The 21743-nt window shown below is 35.8% G+C and overlaps 1 protein-coding gene across 39 annotated transcripts in view; it reads right to left on the bottom strand.

Annotated features, from left to right (window-relative positions):
• Window positions 1-21743, bottom strand: part of ZNF438 (zinc finger protein 438) — a 194103-nt gene that overhangs the window by 74784 nt on the left and 97576 nt on the right. For 24 of the 39 annotated variants that reach the window (XR_010135240.1, XR_010135241.1, XR_010135239.1 and 21 more), the window contains one exon: window positions 2317-2399. The gene's annotated coding sequence lies outside the window, so the exon portion shown is untranslated. Of the gene's footprint in view, window positions 1-2316; window positions 2400-3741; window positions 3823-16673; window positions 16801-21743 lie in introns of all 39 variants that reach the window. The other 15 variants (XR_008668741.2, XM_055351968.2, XM_063710233.1 and 12 more) reach the window with 2 other exon arrangements.

Below are 21743 nucleotides of genomic sequence, written 5' to 3'. Positions count from 1 at the left end.
TAAGATAACTCATTCTTGTCTTGTTCCTGATCTTAGAGGGCACACTTTCAGTTTTTCACCATTAAGTATGATGTTAGCTGTGTAGTTTTTGTAGATTCTCTTTATCAGGGTGAGGAAGTTCCCTTCTATTCCTAGTTTGTTCAGTGTTTGCATGATAAAAGGGACTTAGATTTTGTCAAGTGCTTTTTCTGTGTCTATTATCATGTGACTTCTGTTCTCTATTCTATTAATGTGGTGTCAACACTGATTTTTCATATGTCAAACCAATCTTGCATTCCTTACATATATCCCATTTGGTCTTGGTTTCTATGCTTTTCATATGTCACTAGATTTAATTTTCCAGTATTTTGTTGAGAATTTTTCTTTGTTAGTTTAAGACACAGTCTTGCTCTTGTCGCCCAGGCTGGAGTGCAATGGTGTAATCCTGGCTCACTGCAACCTCCGTCTCCTGGGTTCAAGCTATTCACCTGCCTCAGCCTCCAGAGTAGCTGGGATCACAGGCATTCGCCACCACGCCCAGCTAATTTTTGTAGTTTTAGTAGAGACGCGGTTTCACCATGGTGGCTAGGCTGGCCTCAAACTCCTGAACTCAGGTGACCCACCTGCCTTAGCCTCCCAAAGTGCTGGGATTACAGCTGTGAGCCACCACACCTGGCCAAGAATTTTTACATCAGAACTATAGACCAAAGATACTGGTCTATAGTTTTCTTGTGTTGTTGTTGTCTTGTCCATTTTTATCATGGTAATACACTGGCCTCACAGAATCAGTCAGGAAGTATTCTCTCCTCTTGTATTTTTTGGAGAGGTTTGTAAAGGATTGGTATTAATTCTTTTCTAAATTTTTGGTAGAATTCACAGTGAGGACATATGGGCCTGGGTTTTGTGTGTGTGAAGGGGGAAATTTTTAAAATTATAATTCAATCACTTAACTTGTTATAGGTTCATATTTTCTCTGTCTTCTTGACTCCGTTTTGGTAGTTTTTGTTTTTTAGGAATTTATCCATTTCATCTAAGTCACCAAATATTTTGACATATAATTACCTTTTTTAAATTTCTGTAGAGTCAGTAGTGATATCCCCTCTTTCTTTGTTGATTATTCTTTTATCCTGGTTAGTCTAGCCAAAGGTTCATTAATTTTGCTGATCTTTCAAAGAAGCAACTTTTGCTTTTATTGATTTTCTCTATTGTTTTTATTCTTTATTTCATTCATTTGCACTTTCATCTTTATTATTTTCTTCCTTCTGCTTGTTTAGGTTTAGTTTGCTCTTCTTTTTCTAGGTTCTTAAGGTGAAAAGTTGGGTTATCAATTTGAGATCTTTCTTTTTTTGAAAACAACAAGGATTTATAGCTATAAATTTCTCTCTAAACACTGCTTTTTAAAGTTGCAGCCCATAAATTTTGGTATGTAGTGCTTTAGGTTAATTTATCTCAAGATATTTTCTAATTTCCCTTGTGATTTCCTCTTTGACTCTGATTATTTAGAAGTATATTATTTAATTTCCACATATCTGTGCATTTCCCAAATTAGGAGTATATCATTTAATTTCTACATATTTGTGCATTTCCCAAATTTCCTTTTGTTACTTATTCCTAATTGTATTCTATAGTGGTCAGAGAACATACTTTAGTATCATTTCAATCCTTTTTACATGTATTGAGGCTAATTTTATGTCCTAATAATCTATCCTGAAGAGTGTTCCATATGCACTTGAATGTGTGTTCTGTTCTTTAAGTGGAGTATTCTACAGATGTCTGTTAGGTCTATGTGGCTTATAATGTTGGATCTGGGAATGGAGCTCAAGCTATTCTGGTGTTTTCAAGAGGGTGCTTACCTTTTTAAGGGCTCACCATGCCATTTAATATCATCCTAATGGTAGGAGGTATGCACAGTAAGGTGCTCGCTTTGGATTTGCTCTTAAACACATCTATTCTGAAGAACTCCAAGGAGAGCAAGGTAGGAAATGAATGAAGCTGTCCTGTCTTTCCTGATTAGTTTCATATCTATCTCATGGGCATGTTTTAAATACATGACTACAATGTATGCTGCATATAAAAATATATACAAGTGCACAGTGAAAATAAATGATGTTATTTCAAACTACTAATACTGAAATTTAGTCTGTACAAGCACTTTCTGAAAGAAATATCATATGACTTGGTACAGAAGAAATATATTTTATGATTAAGAAACTTCTCTTACAAAATCTACTCTGTGAAGTAGTATCCATTTGCAGTTGATTTAAGGTAGGCCTTTGTGAGGCAAATCTAGAAATTAAGAGCACTACATCAATATGCAAAAATTATTTAACAAAATACCTTTTACTGTTCTTGCATGAAGTTTGTGGTTAATTCCATCAAAATGTTCAGAAGATAAGATGTGCATACTTTCTTCAACATACCTAAAAAAAGAAAACTGGATTTACAAACTTTTAAGAGAAAACTACAAAACAGTATTATTAGCATATCATTAAGGCCACATTTATATTTTTTGAAAAAATAACTATTTAGGATCTTACACAAAAGTCATAAAGATATTTGCCTTATCAAACTGTGTAATATGAAAGTTTACCACTTTAGTAAAGTACTAAGATTTTTTTAAATATATACATGAATATGACTTAAATACTATCTCTTGAATTATATGAAGTTACAAAACCAAAGAAATGCTTAACTTTTGTTTCTGATTATTATGTAATCATCATTCAGCACCTTCACACATATTCTCCATAAGCTTCTACTATGGAATCATGGCCATTTTTACTTGGACAATAGGAAAATTACACGACTTTCCAAATACATCAAAACTTTCTAACTGAATAAAACACAGAACTTCTGTTTCTCGACTGAGATTTTACCTTCTGAAATATAGAAGCCAAAATCCAAAAATAGTGCCAGAAATAATAAATCTCAGGAAATAACTTTTTCACTTTAATTTTCTTTTCCTACTCACTTTTTCATCTTTATCCTGAACCTTTGTATCATATGGCCTCTTGATGAAAGTAATAAAAGCATTTTACTTTTTAATACCGCATGGTGAATCATTTTCAAACTTGTGAGGGACAGTAGTCATGACAGAAGGGTGCTTCCATCCCAAATTAATGACACTAACTATATGATCTAATTAAATCAGAAAAAGTTAAGTATGGCAAAGGTGTTTTAGAAGCAGCTGTGCCTTAAGCAGTCATATGGTAACCACCATGGAGCCTGAATCTAAAAATATTCTTTCAAGCTGGTATGCCATGCCTTGTTCCAGTTTTGAAGACCATATCACAAAATATCCACACAAGTAGGGTACATAGAGTGATGCAAAGAGACTTCTGAGCTATCCTCATAACCAACGTAAAGGTCATGGCAGGTAAATATATTCTTTTCACAGTTTGTCTAGCTAGATCTTCTTTCACATTTGTTCTTGAGGACTGAAGCTACCTAGGTTCAACTGGGCACTTCTTGAAAAGCAAGCTCCTGAAGCTCTCTGCCTTTGTCCAGGACAGGCTGGCTGCACAAAGACTTCAGGTTTTCCTAGGGTGTTAGAGTCCAATTACCTTGTGTACTTGGTAAAGGGGGAAGAAGATTCACCTGAGACTATAGGTGAAGGGAAGAGGAAAGACCATACTTAAAGTGATCATAGATTGAAGGACGCAAGGAACCCTGGGAAAGATGGAGAACATAAGGGTCGATGACAGCAATAATGAATAGGTGCTTAGAAACAGAAAAGAGTACTATGTTTCAGCAAATGCTTACATTCCTATAGTCCTCCAGTCTGTGTCCGGAAGAATGTGGCAATGACAGAACATCTGTTCCTCCACTCCCAGGATGAGCTTCCTATAGCCATAGATGGACAAGGAGGCAAAGATACAGTAGAAAAAAAATGCAAACACTTCAAAACCTGACTGAAGTAGAAAACAATCTAGTCAGTATGAAGAGAGTCTCAGCAGGGGCATGGTAGCATGAAGAACGGAGACACAATCTTGCAAAGGGGCAGAAAGCAACTTTATATGTTAGTATTGATGTAGCACCCCTTTAAAGAACCACTGCTTTAGACGAATCTTTATTTGTATATTGGCCAAAAAAAAAAAAAGCCACCTATATTTAGAGAAACTCATCATCTTTTTACCTATGGTAAAAATAAACTATTTCTTAGTATGTTCTTTAGAATTTTTGTGTAAGCATTCTGTGGTTCCTAGGCCAATCTAAATTAATAGAGTTAAAATTAAAGCTATCATATTCAATATATCTTTTTATGAAAAATCGAAAATAAAATTTCATATTTTCTGGAATAGAAAACATCCAGAAGAGTCACTACAAAATGTATCAAAATCTTAGAATATGGTAGTTCAAGCAAATACATTTTCATAACTTAAAACATATGAAAAATAAATACATATAATGTTTCATTTATGATTCACACTTCTCAGTTACATTAAATGAATCAAACTTTTAATTGGGTAAGGGAAAATCACTCTCTTGGCACATTAAAAAAATGGAGATCATTATAATTTCAAATGAGAACATCTATTTAGTAAGGTTTACAAAAAAATATAAAGCAAAAAAATCCCTTGGCCAAATAAAATGTAGCCACAGTACCAGCAGAGTTGCAATATCTAGCGCTTTTCTCACCATTTATTTAGTGAATACCTGTGGGACACACACTCAGCAGCTTGCTTAGTGAGATAGGGGCCCTGTCTTTAAAAAGCCAGTTGAAGAGCCTTGCTGGTGAATAAACTGTTCTCTAAAATAAGTAAAATGTAAGATAACATGTGATGTGTCAGAAGACGCTTTCAATAAAATAATTTAAATCACTACAGATGTTTGCTTTAAAAAAATGTGTTTAAAAATTTCCACAGAACATCTCATGCCTCCCGTCTCCTTCTCAGCTTTAATACTGACCTCACTTCTCAGGAGAAATGGACACATACAATACAAAAACCACATTTAGAACAGCCTAAGTCTCTGTGTCCTACAAATTCTCATCTCCTCAAACTCTGCAACTGCTCAGAAAAGGATGTTTGTGGTCAACTAGGAAACTCACTGCCCAGATTATTTTTGGAAACACAAGAGCCAGCCTCTTTGATGCCTGACACTAAACCTGCTCTCCTTAACTCCTCAAACCTTCAGTACTATTCTCCTCTTCATGCTCTCTCTAGATCATTTCACCTTCATTTTCCAAAGGAAACAGAAGTTATCTGATGGAAAGTCACTCTCCTTCCCGGTATCACATACAACCTACCAAAGTGGCTCCAGTCCTTCCTACTCTGGACTTGACATACCAAAGTGGTGCCCCTCCTCCTTCCAAATGCCAGACCCTCTGCCTATGCCTAATCTCATTCTCTCCCGTTTTCCCAACAACATGAAAATATTATTCCTTCTCTTGTTTATATATTCAACCTCTTCTTCTTACGCAGATCTTTTTGCACTGGTTTTTAAACAAACCCTAGTCTCTTCCTTTAAAATAACAGCAAAACAAAACCATTTGGCCCCACATCTCCCTCCAGCGATAGCTCACAGGCCTATCTAGACACTTCCTGCTTCAAATAAACTTCTCTACAGAGTTGCCTAAATGTTCTGACTTCATGTCCTCATCTCCTATTCACTCCTCATATGTGCTTGAGCCCCACTACGCCACTCCTCCAAGACCCTTCTGTCAAAGTTGTCCACAGATGCCATTCAGTGTTCATCTTACTGGACATGTTAGCAGTAAAACCACCATTGTTCATTATCTCCTTAACATCCCCTTTCTCTTCTTTTATATCAACCAGAAGTCCCTCGTCTTTCCTTCTACCTATCTTGCCATCCTTGGCCACTGAATGCTGAAGAGCCTCAAGGTAAACATCATGTCTCACTTTATATTCTCTCCCTAGGATATCTCATCCATTTCACAGAGATGTAAATAAAAATGAACTTTTTTGTTCTGTACTTTTAATCTCTAGTCCAGACCCCTTCTATGAGCTCCACACCTACATATCTGTAGGTCCATATCTGTCTACACAGGCAGCATACAGAATGATAAGGTGCATGGGCTCTGGAGGTGAACTACGTAGATTTAAATCCTGTTTCTTCCACTTACTGTCTGACATTGGACAAGTCTCTTAACATTTCTGTGTTTCCATGTCCTCAGCTTAAAAAATGCTGTAATAACTGTAAATGCTCAAAAATATTGGCTATTATCATTATTACAATTTGACCTTTCCTCTTGTGTGTCTCAAAGCCATCTGAAATGTTCCGCCTTTGAAATGCATGATGTTCCCAAAATGTGATCTGCTGCTGGAATTCCCTCGCTGTCTAAATGCTGTAATCAGAAATCTAGTAGTTATTTTTAATACAGTTCTCTTTCCTCTCCCATTTCTAATACAACATATCTGTTGGGATTTAAGGATTAAATCTGTTATTTTTTCTATAACTGCACCACTATAACTTTACCCCAAGGTCCATCCTCTCCAGTGTACCCCACTAAAATGGCCTGTAACCAGTCGAGACACTTCCACCCTTTACCCCAAAGCACCATCCACGCTGCAGCCAAAAGGATCTTTACAGATCGCAAATCTGGACAAGTCAACTTCATGCTTAAAACCTTTTATTTGTTTCTCCTTGGTCTTAGAATAAGCACTGATCTTTATTAAATATGACCTAAAACGCTCTATAAGGTCTGAACTCTGCCTCCCTCTCCAGTCCAATTTCATACCATACATTCCCTTGGTTCTCTCAGCCCATTCTCCACTTGGCTTGATTCCAATTCTTCCTTCTTGCTTTGCTCCTTCCCACCACAGGGTCTTTGCCCATGCCCTTTCTTTTCTCTGTTTAAAATGCTATTTCTTCCTCCTCTTCTCCTAGTTGACTCTTATTCATCCATCAGATTTTTGCTTAAATGTATCCTCCTTAGGGAAGCCTTCTCTGGCCTCCCAGATGAAGCCAAATACTTTTATTCTTGGTACTCATCATCTTACCCCTTTCTTTCAGGTTAGAGAAAGAGTAAGTGAATTTAGGGAGGAAGGAGGAAAGAAGTATCTTAGTCAGCCTAGAAATTAAGACACTTAATCATTTAGTTGAAAAAGCAAACACAGGCACAAGGGGAAGAAGAATTACTTTAGGTAACAATAGGTTATATGAAGAGAATTACGTGGGTAATCACAGGCTGTAAAAGGAAAGAAAAAACTAAATAGCAAATCTGCTGGAATAAGAACAAGGAACTTCTCTTGTATCTCCAACCTCACAGTTTTTATTAAAATGAGTTAGGGAATAGAATGTTCCCACTGGAACTATATGTTCGGTATACAGGTGATGATTCATCCAGTCTTAGCATATTAAGCCATAGACAAATCCAATCCAAATGACTAAAATGACAAAAAATATGTAATTTTAATAGGTTAATTTCAACAATGTCCTAAACACCTTTTAAACTGATATTTTGCATTATTGCTTCACATTTTATGTGTGCGTATAAACTAAAAATCAAAATTGATTTTAATGGAATACCACTTAGTAATCAAAATGAACAAGTTATTAATAAACACAAGTTGGATGAATCTCAAGGAAATAATATTAATCTCGAGACAGTCTCAAGAGAATGAAAAAGTTAAATTAAAAAAGTTAAATCAAAAAAGTTAAATCTAAGGATCCATTTAAATAACATTTTTAAAATGGAAAAATTATGGAAACAGGGGGTAGATTAGTGGTTGCCAGGGGTTAGGGACAGGGATGGGAAGTGGGAAGGTAGATGAGTGTGATTATAAAAGGCCAACATGATGGAATCTTTGTGATGGAAATGTTCATCTTGACTGTAGTAGATACAAGAAGCTACACGTGATAAAAATTAGATAGAACTAAATAAATACACACACAAATGAGTTCGAGAAAAACTAGGAAAATCTGAATAAGATCTAGAATGCATCAGTGTTAATATCCTGGACGTTACCACTGGGGGGATTGTGTAAGCGGTGCATGGAACATATATTATCTCTTGTAACTGCATGCAAATTTACAATTATCCCAAACTTAAAAGAGTCATTAAAAAACAGCTTTAAAGTGGTTTCACAACATTTCTCAAAGACACTGGATTATATATACTCGACTACAGAATTCCAATTTTTTTAAAAGGAGGCTTCTTCCAGTTTCTTCATGTTCTACCTTTGTTGCTGTCAGCCCATGAAGAAAGGGAGATTTAGGTAGACAGAAAGAAATGTCTTGAGGTTGTAATGAACACAATAAAAAAAATCAATATTTTTAAAAAGTAGATCTTAAAATGTACTTGAAAGTTTGAAATCATAATAACATAAACAACTATTTATGACCTAAGAAAAAATGCCTACTTTGGTACTTTGAAGTATTAAAAAAAATCACATAGAATTGAATTACAAAGCTCAAAACTTGTTTATGCAGCTGGTCTTTTTTAAAATCAAGGAACTTTAAACCTACAATTCTAATAGGCTTACTGGTGACACCCCAATCCTTTGAAAAATAAATGAAATATCATAAATCATTTGACAGTTTTTAAGCTTAGATTTTTATCATCAGTCAGACTCTTTAAAAATAAAAAAGCAATATGAAAGGATAGGATCTTGCTTTGTGCCCTATAAAGTTTAAGACAGAAAATAAATCATACTATTAAATGTCATTTAGAACCTTAACTTCAATACTTAGGATGAAATTGGCATAATATTCATGGTCATTCCTATGAGAATTCATGCAAGTCGAGTAGCTTTTCTTACAAAATATTGCAGAACTCTGGCACTTCCTGTGATAAATGAAGCAATAAGGCTTTGGAATTGCAATTGTGTATATTTAAGTACTTCATATAAGCAACCAGACTGTCATCTTACTGGATATCTAGCACTATGAATTTATTATTTGTTATCCAAAGGAATGTTTGAATACTTATAAAGAGTAAAGGGTTGGGGTAAGCCCTTAACATTTAAAGCTACAAATGTAGGACTATATTGAAGCCACAGTGTCCAACCTTAATTTTCTCGGCAAGTTAATTTAATGAAAAATATTCACAGATTTTTCAGGAAGTGTAGAGATGAAAAAATCTATAAATATCTTGAAAATGTTTAGGATTCAACATAACATTAAGATCTAGATATTAGCCACAGCATCCTGAGAATTTTTATCACAGTGAAGTTGCAAGAAAATATATTATGGGAGTCATTCTCCATGACCTGGTTTTAAGGTAAATTCATTGATGGGTCAATAATCAGTTCAACTCATAAAAGTGTGCTTTGAGAAGTCAGCTGAACCAGCATTAGTGGAAAGAGGTCAAAGCCAGGCCCTCTCAGTTATCTGGCCCATCCTATTTTAAAAGAATTCTGTTGAAGGAGATTCATTCCAAAGGCCAAAAAAATTACTTCTGTCTTTTCTGATGGTTTCATTTACCCATCACATAAGTGAAAATCCATAATTTTCTTTCCCTTCTTGAAGCAATAATGGCAGAACTTCTGAGAAACAGTCTCAGAAGATTTATACTGTACCAATATAAATCCCAATCATTTTAGATTTCAGTAGTTCTTCTAATTCGCTTTTAAGATACAGCCACCAAAACTGTGGCCTCCAAATAAGGCCACTAATGTCACATCCATATCAAGCTGTACAGGCATTTGATAAACACTTGAATGAATTAGTGACAGCAGAAAGCCTACTTCTCATATTTTGCATATCGTATTATTGCTAAGAAGTATCCTTAAAGATTATTTAAGTGTACCTCTAATTTCTCAAGAAATTAAATGCTGAATACATACCAAATAGTATTTTCAACAAATGTGCAAGTTATAAAGAATAGTAAAATGAACACCTGTTTTCCCACTAGCCAGTTTAGAGAATACATTACTTATAACTTTGAAGTCCCCTTTATGGCCTTTCCCATTCCAATTCCAATCCTTTTTCCCATGCCTTCTCTCCAGCTATCCTTTTTTGTTGTTGTTGTTTTTGCTTTCCTTTATAGTGTTACCATATGTATCCCTAATATCTTGCTTAATTTTGCAAGATTTTGGATGGAGTTATATTGTTTGGAATCATATTGGAAGTATTCTTAAGTTTCTTGGTTTTATTCTGTTCATGAGACTTATCCATGATGATATGTTTGAATGTGGCACAATTTGTGTTTTCTCTTATTGATGGATATCTGAGTTGTTCCCAGCTTTCTGGAACATATTATGTATTTCTCTATGTAGATTACCAAGAGTTTCTATGCCTCAGAGTGGAGTTGCTTGGTTGATATATGCACAACTTATTAGTTAACGCAAATGTATTATATGGTTGATTCAATTTGTATAACCACTAGCAGGGCAAGATAAGTTCAGGATGCTCCAACATTTTTGCCAATCTAATGGACATTAAAAAGTACTTCCTTGTGATTTTTAAAGCTGTTTTTTATTTCTTGAGGCAAAATTTATATAAAATGAAATGCACCAATCTTAAGTGTACCATTCCATAAGTTTTTTACAAATGCATAGACCTTGTAACCCAAATCATTACCACTACCCAAAGTTTGTTCCTTCAAAATCCTTCCCAGTCAGTTCCCGTCCCATCCCCTAGAAGCAACGACTTTTCTCATCCTTTCCTCTCACAGATAATTTGCCAGTGTTTCATTTTATGAATAACCACAGTCTGTTTATCCATTCTCTTACTGATGGGAACCTGAGCTATTCCAGTTTCTGGCTAGTATGAATGAAGCTATATTATGCACATATATTATGTATGTACTTCTCATAAGAATCTTTTTGGTGGATTTTTATTTTCATTTCTCTTAGGCAATTATCTAGGAGAACTGCTGAATCATTGGGTAAGTGTATTTAACTTCATAAGAAACTGCCAGATCTTTTTCCTCAAGTGGTATACCTAATGTATAAAAATGCCAGTTGCTCTAGATCCTATCTGATTTTAGACAGTATGGTGGGTTTCTCATTCTCATTTTAACCTGCATTTCCCAGATGACAAATGACGCTGATCACATGCTTACTAACCATTTGAATATCTTCCGTTGTGCAGTGTCTGTGTTACAAAGTGTCTTTTCAAATCATTTGTTCCCTATTCCTTTTTAGTTTCTGGTTGTTCAGCTTTTTGTTATGGAGCTGTATAAATTAGCTATATATTCCTTTGACAAATATACATTTAGCAAATATTTTTCTCAGTCTGTGGCTTGTTTTTTGTTTTCTTAGTGGTATCTTTTGATAAACACAAGTTTGGTTTTTTCAATGAAGTCTATTCTTTAAAGCTTTTCTCTTACAGTGATTGCTTTCTACATCCTAAGAAATCTTTGCCTACCCCCAAGTCATAAGGATATTCTCTGATGTTTTCTTAAATTCTTATGGCTTTAGCTTTTTATATTTAGTAGTATGATTCATCTCAAATAGATTTATATGCATAATGCAAGACAGAAATTGAGATTTATATTTTTGCTTGTGGATATCTAGTTGACCCAGCACCATTTACTGCAACACTTTCCTTTCCCTACTTGGTTGCTTTGGATTTGTTTGAAATCAAAGGACTATATCAATGGGTCTATGGCCTCTGTTCAATTGCATTAATTTATTAGTTTATCCTTATGGCAGCACCATGCTATCTGGATTACTGCAGCTTTATAGTTATGGTACAAATTCAAGTCTTCCAGCTATGTTTTTAAGATTCGTCAGATTTTCTGTCTTTTACATTTCTATGTAACTTTTAGAATTAGCTTGCTAATTTTACAAAAAGGCCCGTGGATTTATCCTAGGGATTATGTTGAATCTACAGATCAATTTTGAGGGAAATGTCATTTAATTGAGTTTTCCAACCATATGGCATCTCTCTTCATTTATTTCTATCTTTAATTTTTCTCAGTATAGTTTTGTTGTTCTTATAGATTTTGCATGTCTTTTGTTGAATTTATTCCTAAATGTTCTACTTTTATTAGAAATAGGAAATAGGTTCTATTAATGATCATCTCAATTCAAAAATACTCATTTCTCAGGGTGCCTCCATCGCATTTTCACTCCTTGGAAACATTAAAAACATGAAAATCGTGAGAAAGTTTAATATTAAATAGTACATACTATATTCTGTATGGTAAACAAGACAAGAATTTCTAAAAATGAATGGAGATTCTACAAGTTGGCAGTAAAATAAAGGAATGGACTAAAGTCTAACAATATACATGCTGGAAATCAGGCTGGGGAATTTTTATAATCCACACACATTTTAAGTAGATTATCTGATGGGGAAGAAAGGTGTCAGACATACCATTACCTCAGTCTGCAGTTGCACCGATCTTTTAGGTATGGCACTTTTGCTACCTAACTACTCCAAAGCTTTTTTGACATCTGACCCACGCAGTCATGAGCACAGGTTTCAAGGAGAGGAGAAGAGCAGCAAGTATTTAGCTTTGATTTTGAGCAGATATAGTTTAAGCTCTTAGATAAAATTTAAGCTCTTTGTCTTCTGCTAGAGACAGAACTGTATCCAGAGACTCTGAGGATTCCTACTTGGCCTTCTTTCATTTGCAACTTGTTATAATAGTAGTTTCACATTGTCCACTTTACTGTGGCTCCTTTTCTTCCTTCTATGGGTTTTCCTGAACTACTAATTTTATTTTCCGTATCTTCGCTATCTGATTCTTCAGACCTCTGTATGTACGAGGATCTAAGAGTGAATTAATCAAATTTCCCATTATTACCACTGAGATCCTAAAAGACATTCCCTTCATCTTTGGCCTTGCTGGCTTCTCTTTTTGCTTCCCCTTTAAAGTATTTTCTCCATATGCTTTGTCTTAACTTTTTTCCTCTACTCTTCTTTGTCAAATTTTTCCACTTCCTGAAGCCTTTCTTTTGATTTTTCAAGGTTTATACCACTACAATCCTCTTCCTTAGCATCCTTTAAGATGCACTTCTGCATCGGTGGCCAGCGCTGAACCTACTTCCCTTCATCAGTAAGAATTATGTTCTTATTCACTTAAAATTTCTCATTTCTTTTGCGTGTGATTTTGGTCACTTTTTTCTTGTCACTGGATTTAGACAATTTTTTATTTTATATTTATTTATTTATTTAGAGACAGAGTCTCGCTTTGTTGCTCAGGCTGGAGTGCAGTGGCAAGATCTCGGGTCACCACAACCTCTGCCTCCCAGGTTCAAGCGATTCTCCTGCCTCAGCCTCTGGAGTACCTAGTACTATAGACGCATGCCACCATGCCCGGCTAATTTTTGTATTGTTTTTAAAGGCGTGAGCCACCGCACCCGGCTGACAAATTTTTATTTTACAATGAATTCTCTTCGAGATCCAACCAACCCAAGCATACAGTACTATTTCTCCTTAAAGAAATCAGCATCTGGGCCACCTTCAGCCTCCTCATCTGTGTTCATGAACTTTATAGAAATGTCCTTGGTTTTCTGTGCCTCGTCAGTATTAGGGGCAGACTGAGTTTGAGGCTCCTCTGTTTTCAACACTTTTCCATTTTCCGTCTCATCTGTCTCTTTCTTTCTCTTCCTCTCCTTCTTCATTACTAACATCATTGGCCTGCATGTACTTTCTCTCTCCTGCTTCTGGTCTCTTTCCATCTGACTGAAGGATGAACAACATACTGTTACTGAAATAGGCTCTAAATTCTTCCATGTAGTCATTGGTGAGAGATAAGAGCTGTATTCTCATTAACAACTCTTTGGTCAGTTGTTTCTATATTTTCTGCAGAGACCTTTTCCAAAGTGTCACAGCAAGACAAAGAGACACAGCATATTCAGGTAGAGGTAACTTGTTCAAATCAAATACTTATCAGATACACTAACGTACATAGGAAATCAAATACCTTTGAGGTCTTCCTTTTAATGGTTGATCTTGGGCTAAAAAGGGCTCTGGTATTTTCTGGATGTCCCTAAGTTTTTCTGGATTAATTCTTCCTTCTTTCATAGGTATTCTCTTCTTGAGAGGTAGCTACACCATCCTTTTCTTCTTCTGAGAGAAGTAAAATTAATACAGCTTCACCATCCTCATTTTACTTGGCAGTCTGATCTCCCTGGGAATATGAGTTGGTATCCTCTGGGCAATCGAACTAAAGAACCCAATTCATGACCTGGGTATCCTGCACCCTGGCTGCAGGATCAGTTATAAAGAGCACTGCAGCTCTCTTACAGACAAACTTATTACAGACTTCATTTTTCTCATCTGCTGCTGTCAACCATAGAGGTCAAGAATAGAAACAGCAGAGTGTAGCCAGTAGAAAACTTGGTTTAGATACTGTAACTCTTTACCACTGAAGAAAAACATAATACTCTTTCTCAGATGGCTTCTCAAAAAGGATTATATGACATATTGTACTACAGTTCACAATCTATGTAGTTTTGTTCAAAGTGGCAGGGGTGTTATATTTCACTTTTGTCACCAACCCAAATATATTCAGGGTTTTTCTAACTCAAGCATATAAGATCTTTTACAGATTTAATTTGTTTTACCTAGAAAGAGGCAAAGTTAATGTTTCTTGGGAAGATTTTTGGTAACAGCATTCATGGTATCAAGCAAACACCATGCCCAAGATTCTATTTACTTCATCAATGAACTAACCTTTGGAGATGGGTATCATGATAACTTACTGCTTTATCTTTGTGCTAAAGAAGTTGAACCTGTATGCAAACAAGTGTATTTATGTGGTTGATTAGCAGGTTCAAGTACATCTTTATCTTTCAACGTCAAGTAAAAAAGATCTGTCCTCCAGTGTTGCCTCAATAAAGGCTCAAATAAATCATTTTTATATTATTTTAAATTTAAAGCTATTTGCCTATTGACTTATAGTTGAAGGACTATTTGGACAGATATAAAAATCTGTAAGTTACCTATCCTTTTCTTAAAAGTCTTTTAAGTATGGCCTATTTTCTTGCACTGAATGAAATCTGAGGCCAACATAATTTCCCCTTTATAAATATCTTGACCTATTTTTCTGGCTCCCTCCCAAAATTTTATCTCTGAGGTCCAGCAACTTTACCAGACCCAGGCACACAGTGTCCTTTCAATGTTTAGATTCAAGTTGTCACTTATTTCAGAAAAGTTTATGCTCTAAACTCTGGTTTTCTTTCATTAAGTTTGGACTTTTTGTTGGGCCTACGATTATGCGTATGATGGATCTACTTGGCCTGTCATCTACACCCATGGTCTTAAAACTGAGGAACATCTGAGGCTGCTGTAATGCTTCTTAAGAGATATGTAGGCCTAGATAGTTTTAAGGCAATCTATTTCCAGGTCCTCAACTCTCATTTTTCCCAATACCGATCTTTCTGAGAGTGTACTGGCAGCTAAGGCATCATGCGGCCTCTCTTCTCACTTCACAAAAGAAATGCATACCTCCTGGGATGTAAAAACCTCCAGGGTTCCAAAAACGGGGAAAAATTATAACAATGCTATCTATGAAACCTCCTTTAATCAAAGCACTACAGTAAGGCCTTGTTCTTTCCATGTCTCATTTATTAAGAAATGGAGTACTTGGCCCATATTATTATATGATAAATTGAGTGTATTGTAGAATGAAGCAGTTCCACAATACACAGTGAGGACATTTTACTTACAGGGATTACCTCTTCTATACTCTTATTAGTGTTAAAGACATATCTCTCTGGAGATTTCAGTGAGCGCAAAGCAAAGAAACACTGAAGGCAGCAGTACCTTATTGTATCCAGGCAACACATGGTAAGGCTCTGTGCCTTATCTACTTAATCTATATTAGAATTAGAATTCAGCCATGTGATGGTTGTCATGGAGGCATATATTAACATATTTATTTGAGATGAAAAATCAAGTGGGACTTTTACTGACAGAAGGATGTCTGATTTAAAAGATAAGTTTGAAAATAAATACCAGCTTTGTCAATTAGATTAAATGGCAACCATTTTCCCTAAATTGAGTGTTCTACATTTACGGCTTCAAGGTTTTGATAAAAATATATTTGAGGTATAAATTAAGAAAAACCATTGTTAGCCAGAAGCGGTGGCTCACGCCTGTAATCCCAGCACTTTGGGAGGCTGAGGCGGGCAGATCACCTGAGGTGGGCAGATCACCTGAGGTCAGGAGTTTGGGACCAGCCTGGCCAACATGGTGAAACCCCTTCTCTAGTAAAAATACAAAAAATTAGCTGGGAATGGTGGAGGATGCCTATAATCCTAGCTACTTGGGAGTCTGAGGCAGGAGGATCACTTGAACCAGAGAGGGAGAAGTTGCAGTGTGCCAAGATTGTGCCACTGCACTCCAGCCTGGGCAACAAGAAAGAAACTTTGTCTCAAAAAAAAAAAAAAAAAGAAAAAGAAAAACCATTGTCTAAAAATTGTACATTGCCAAGTATACAATGGAATTAATAATATTTTAAACAACCCTTTCTAAGTATGTTAGGTTAAACAGGGTGCCCCTAAGTAAAAGAATAGTAAGTGTAACACTCATTTGATAAGTCTTAGTTAAGCCTTTTTGATAAATTTTTCCAAACTGAGAAAGTGATAGCACATCCCTCTCCAAGTTAAGTGATTTCCAGTCCTTTGCTTTCTACAAATGATGGCGTAATTGAATTGTCAGTAGAAACATTATTAAATAATCTGTAGATCACATTATGATTTCTGGCATGTAACTCAGCAGGATGAGCAAAGTTAATAGGTGATGCAGTGTTTCTGTCATATTGTAAACACTGACATTTTAAAGCTCAGGTGTTATGTCACTCTTTTAAATGTATATTTGACTTTGCTCACCTCTCTCATGTCTAATTTCCATGACCTCACTGTTTTTCCTGTATCATCTTTTTCTCTTGTACTCCTTCCAATGTTGTTTTCATTTGACATTCATTTTCTTCTTCAATTTCTTTCCCGAGCTCTGCTTCTAAATGCATAATTTTAGATTTTATAATTAAACTATAATTACTAACATAACATTTAACTTTTCCCATTTTGTGTATGATGAGGTAAGAATCCACTTTCCATCTTTTTCATATGGACACTCTATTGCCTCAGCACCATATACTGAAAGCTGTACACGCACCCTTTCCCCCAATGATCTTCAACACCTGTTTTGTCATGAATCATGCTTCCACATATAGGTGGATCTGTTTGTAAATTTTCTATTATTTTCATCTGCCAATTTGTATATCCTCATACCATATGCTGGCTTAACTACTATGGTTTTATATTGTCATTATATAAAGGCAGCAAAAGCACTTCCTTGATAGGAGGAAAAACACCTTCTTTAGGAATCTGTATGTGATTTTGGGATGATTGCTCTTCCATTTAAGTTCAGAATTACAATGTCAAGTATCATCCAAATAATAATATTAATAGTAATCATACAATCTCAAAATCTGTTAGGGATTTGATTCTATGTGCAATGAGAGAGAATTAACATCTTTGCAACATTAAATCTTCTAATCCATTAATGTCTTTCAATAAAAGTTTGTAACTTCTCAATAAAGGACTTAGACATAACTTGTTAAATTTCTACAAAAGTTATTTGTAGTATGTTGCTATGTAAATTATATCTTTTAAAAATTACATTTCTGTAGTAACTTTACTGTGGAAAAATCTTGCAGATACCATCTTAACCAACTGATCAAGGTTAACATGACCAGTAACAAGTCATATTGTTACTGAAACACCAGAGGTTTGGTCTAGGTCCTGCTGTTGCACTGCACAGAAAGCCAATGACTGAGACGATGAGTGTTGCCAAGGAAGAAGGCTTTAATCAGGTGCTGCAGCCGAGGAGATGGGAGCTCAGTCTAAAATCCATCTCCCTGACCGACTAAAACTAGGGGCTTACATACCAGGGAAGAAATGTAACAATGTGTGAGAAAATAGGAACTCTGGAGAGACAAGGAGGCAATCATGATGAATGAGGGGTGCGGCATTTCCTTGTTCGGATGTGGTGATCTGGTGAGATTCAGTTCTTTGATACTTATTTTGAGAGGCCTGAAGGTCATTTCCTGAGAAAGGAACTCAGATAAAATAAATATGTTTCCAGCTTTAAGACCAGAATGGTCAATTTCTGTTTATCCAAAAAACTATCTATGGGATAACTGGGTGGGTTTCAATATTGATAACATTTACTGCCTGACATGATGTGATATAATAATGAGAAAACACCAAACTCAAATTGATATCCTTTCTACAAAAGACTTGACCACTATTCTTCAAAAGTATCAAATCCCTGAAAGACAAGAAAAGATCAAGAAACTGCCTTAAATTGGTTAAGAGATACGGCTATTGAATGCAATGTGGTATCCTGGGTTAGATCCTGCAATGAAAAGAAAGTATCAGTAGAAAAACTGGAAAAATCAAAATAAAAGCTGTAGTTTAGGTAATATTAGTATATAAATGTTAATTTCTTAGTTTTAATAAATATACTACAGCTATGTAGGATGTTATTTCAAAATAAAGTGGTTTTTAAATTTTCTGTTTTGTTGTTGCTGCTCGTCTACAGAAACGCAATTGGGTTCCCTATATTGACTTTACATTTAAAAACTTTGCTAAACTCTCTAATTTTAAGAGTTTAGCTGTTGAGTCCTAGGAGCTTTCTATATAGACAATTAAGTCATTTGCCAATAATGACAGTGTTTTTCTCCTTTTCCATTCCTACATCTTTTCTTGTAGTTGTCCCCCACCCCTCACCCCCGACCCTGACTTACTCTGCTGGCTAGGATCTCTGACACAATATTGAACAGAAATGGTGATACTGGGCAGCTTTGTCTTTTAAGAGTTAGATTATATCTGTTGATGCCCAGAACTAATTTTAATTTCACCGAATAATCTGCAGAAGATTACTTGCTTTTGCTTTGAACATTTCTACCACAGAGATAACAATACTATTTTTTAAAGTTTCAAATACTGAAAATGTTTATCCAGAAAGTATAAAAGAATGTATAATACAAAGACAAAGAAATAACATGAAGACAAAAAAGAGATGCAATATAGTATTATGTTATTAAAACAAAATAAAAGTTATCGCATTAACCTGTCCAAAATTTGCTATCCCCTTCACAGTGTGGGAGCTGTCACTGGGAAGTGGTTGCCCAGTCAAAATTTTCCCTTTCCAAGCCTTTCCAACCTTGTATCACATGTGGCCTTGTGAGTAGTTCTCCCCAATAGAATGTCAGTGAGAATGACTGAATGCCAACTTCCAGGTTAAGGTTCCTCAGAAGCAGCAGGTAAGGTATGTTCATGCTCTTTCCCCAGCTGCTAGAGGACTCCAAGGCCCACATTATGGAAGGTCACCAAATGATCAAGAATGCCTTCAATGCACTGCTTCATTAGCAATAAATGCACTTTAACTGGATTTAAGCTGTTATACAATTTGGGTACATTTATCATAATAGCTGGCTTTCCCTAATACAAGAAAAATGGTATTTTTGAGGGGGATGCTGACATTAAAAAAACTAAAACATATGGTGACTGCTTAGCAGCCAAACAGCAGATGAAGAAACTGAGAAAAGGATAGAAAGGTACTTATGTCACACAGTCATAAAACACTTACTAAAAATACTGCTTGCCAAAACTAATCTTTGGTGATTGAAGTGAAAAAGTGGTTGCCTCCAGAGGTTTAAAGTAGGCAATTAACTAGAAATGGACATCCATCTTGGGCAATGGAATGTTTGATATCATATTTTGGGTAGTAGTTACACGGATGTACATAATTGTCAAAACTCGCTGAACTCAACACAAGAGCTGTGAGTTTACTGTATGTAAGTTATAGCTCAATTTTTAAAAATGCCTGATACAACTTCAAAAGCAGAACAAGTGTCTACCAAGCCCATGTCTATGGAGAAAAGAGATGAACAATATTAGAATAACAAAGTACGGCCAGGCGCAGTCGCTCACATCTGTAATCCCAGCACTTTGGGAGGCCAAGGCGAGTGGATCACAAAGTCAGGAGTTCGAGACTAGCCTGGCCAATATGGTGAAACCCCATCTCTACTAAAAATAAAAAAATTAGCCAGGCGTGGTGGCGGGTGCCTGTAGTTCCAGCTACTGGGGAGGCTGAGACAGGAGAATCACTTGAACCCGGAAGGCAGAGGTTGCAGTGAGCCAAGATTGTGCCACTGCACTCCAGCCTGAGCGACAGAGTGGAAAAAAAAAAAAAAGAACAACAAAGTACTACTTGTTGCACTTATCAAAGATTATAAATAAGAAATGTGCATAGGCAAGCACTGACAGATTTGAGGGCAGAAATGAATGGAAATAGAAAATTCAGAAATTTGGGGAGCTCCTAGGATTATAAGAGCTGACTGCTTCTGGAATTCACATGGTAAAAAAGAAGACTGAAAAAAACTGGCCCATTATATTTTCTCAGGCAAACAGAGGGACTCAGCCTTGTTGCAAATCAAGTTAAGTAGGTTAATTTTCCGATGGCCATACAAGAGTCTCCGGTAAGTTGAGAGAGAAGAGAATAAAAATAAGGAAACAAAGAAATATACTAGACTTGGGAATTTTTGGTGTGCTTATTGACTAGAGTGACCATAACACACGTTGTCTAAACTGGGGTAGTTTTGAAAGTAGAAGAGAGTATTATTACTTAACGTGCCAAGACAAGAGATTTCAGCCAAGGCTGCCTTGCCAGCCTGATCCACACAGTCACTCCAATGCTAGCACATGTTATTAATTACAAGATAGGTCAAAAGCCATCTCAGTTTTGGAGGAATGGCATTGCCAAAACCCCCACGAGTGATACCTATAAGCCTTTGACTGTTTGGCCCTTAAAACAATGCTCAAGCTCCCTGAATTGCAAGAACAGAAAGAAGGAAACAAAGGCTATATAGTCTCCACAAAGGGCATGTTCCCCAATGTCCACATATATATGACCTTGGAGGAAAATGGGCAACGAAGAACCTTCCAGAAGGCAGAATCAGGTCCTGAGAACAATAAACAAAGAAGTTCCTCCCAGACAGCAGGATCAGAAGCTAATGAAGGAACATTTCCCACCCTAGCTAAAGATTCTTCAATATGCTTCCTGCCATCCATGATTTTTGTCACTGTCAGTATTCCTAATCCTAGATGTTCGCTTAGTTTTAGCAGATTAAACGCAAACTTATAATGTGCTAACTGGCCTAATGCAGTAAATTACAGACATTGCACGTAAAGTGATGGTGAAAATAAACCCGAAGGGTCTTTTACAAAGATCACTGAACTGATGGCCAGGAGGCTCTTATTTCATCCAACCTTCACTATTAATTGTGTGATCCTGGATAAATCATGACTTCTCAGGACTTCAGTTCTTTCATTTGCGAAATGAATAAGAGGATGCCTTCCAGTTCTTTAATTCTAATTTAAAATTCTTGACCTCACTGAGCCAAAAAAAAGTACAGAAATTCTCTACAAAATATCCATAATAGACTAGTTGGTCCAGTTTTTACAGCAAAAGCAATTCAGCATAATTCTAAGAAGTTACATTGGCAAGAAAAAATTCTGGCACTCTTATTTCTGATTTGTCTATTTTATTTGGGTCTCAGTACAATAAGGAATAAAATGTAACCTTTTTTCAGTGGGAAAAGACCCTTACTTTCTATTTCATTAAGTTTTAGAAGCTAATCCAAAGAGAGGGGACGGAACTCCACCCACTTCAAAATGTCAATACTTTTATAATATTTACACACTAGAATTTAGAACATCTGAAAAATCAAAATGCAATTTGGAATAGACTTTTAATCTAAAAGTACCATAATAACATTTATTAGTTACATAGTCAATAATAGTCATTGAATCCTAAAAATAATATTTTTTCTAGTAATTAAAATCTGAAAAATATGTCTGCTAAATTTCTTTTTTTTTTTTTTTGTCTGT

The sequence above is a fragment of the Gorilla gorilla genome, chromosome 8 (genome assembly GCF_029281585.2).
Source record: "Gorilla gorilla gorilla isolate KB3781 chromosome 8, NHGRI_mGorGor1-v2.1_pri, whole genome shotgun sequence".
Taxonomy (NCBI): domain Eukaryota; kingdom Metazoa; phylum Chordata; class Mammalia; order Primates; family Hominidae; genus Gorilla; species Gorilla gorilla.
This window is presented reverse-complemented; position numbering and strand designations above follow the sequence as displayed.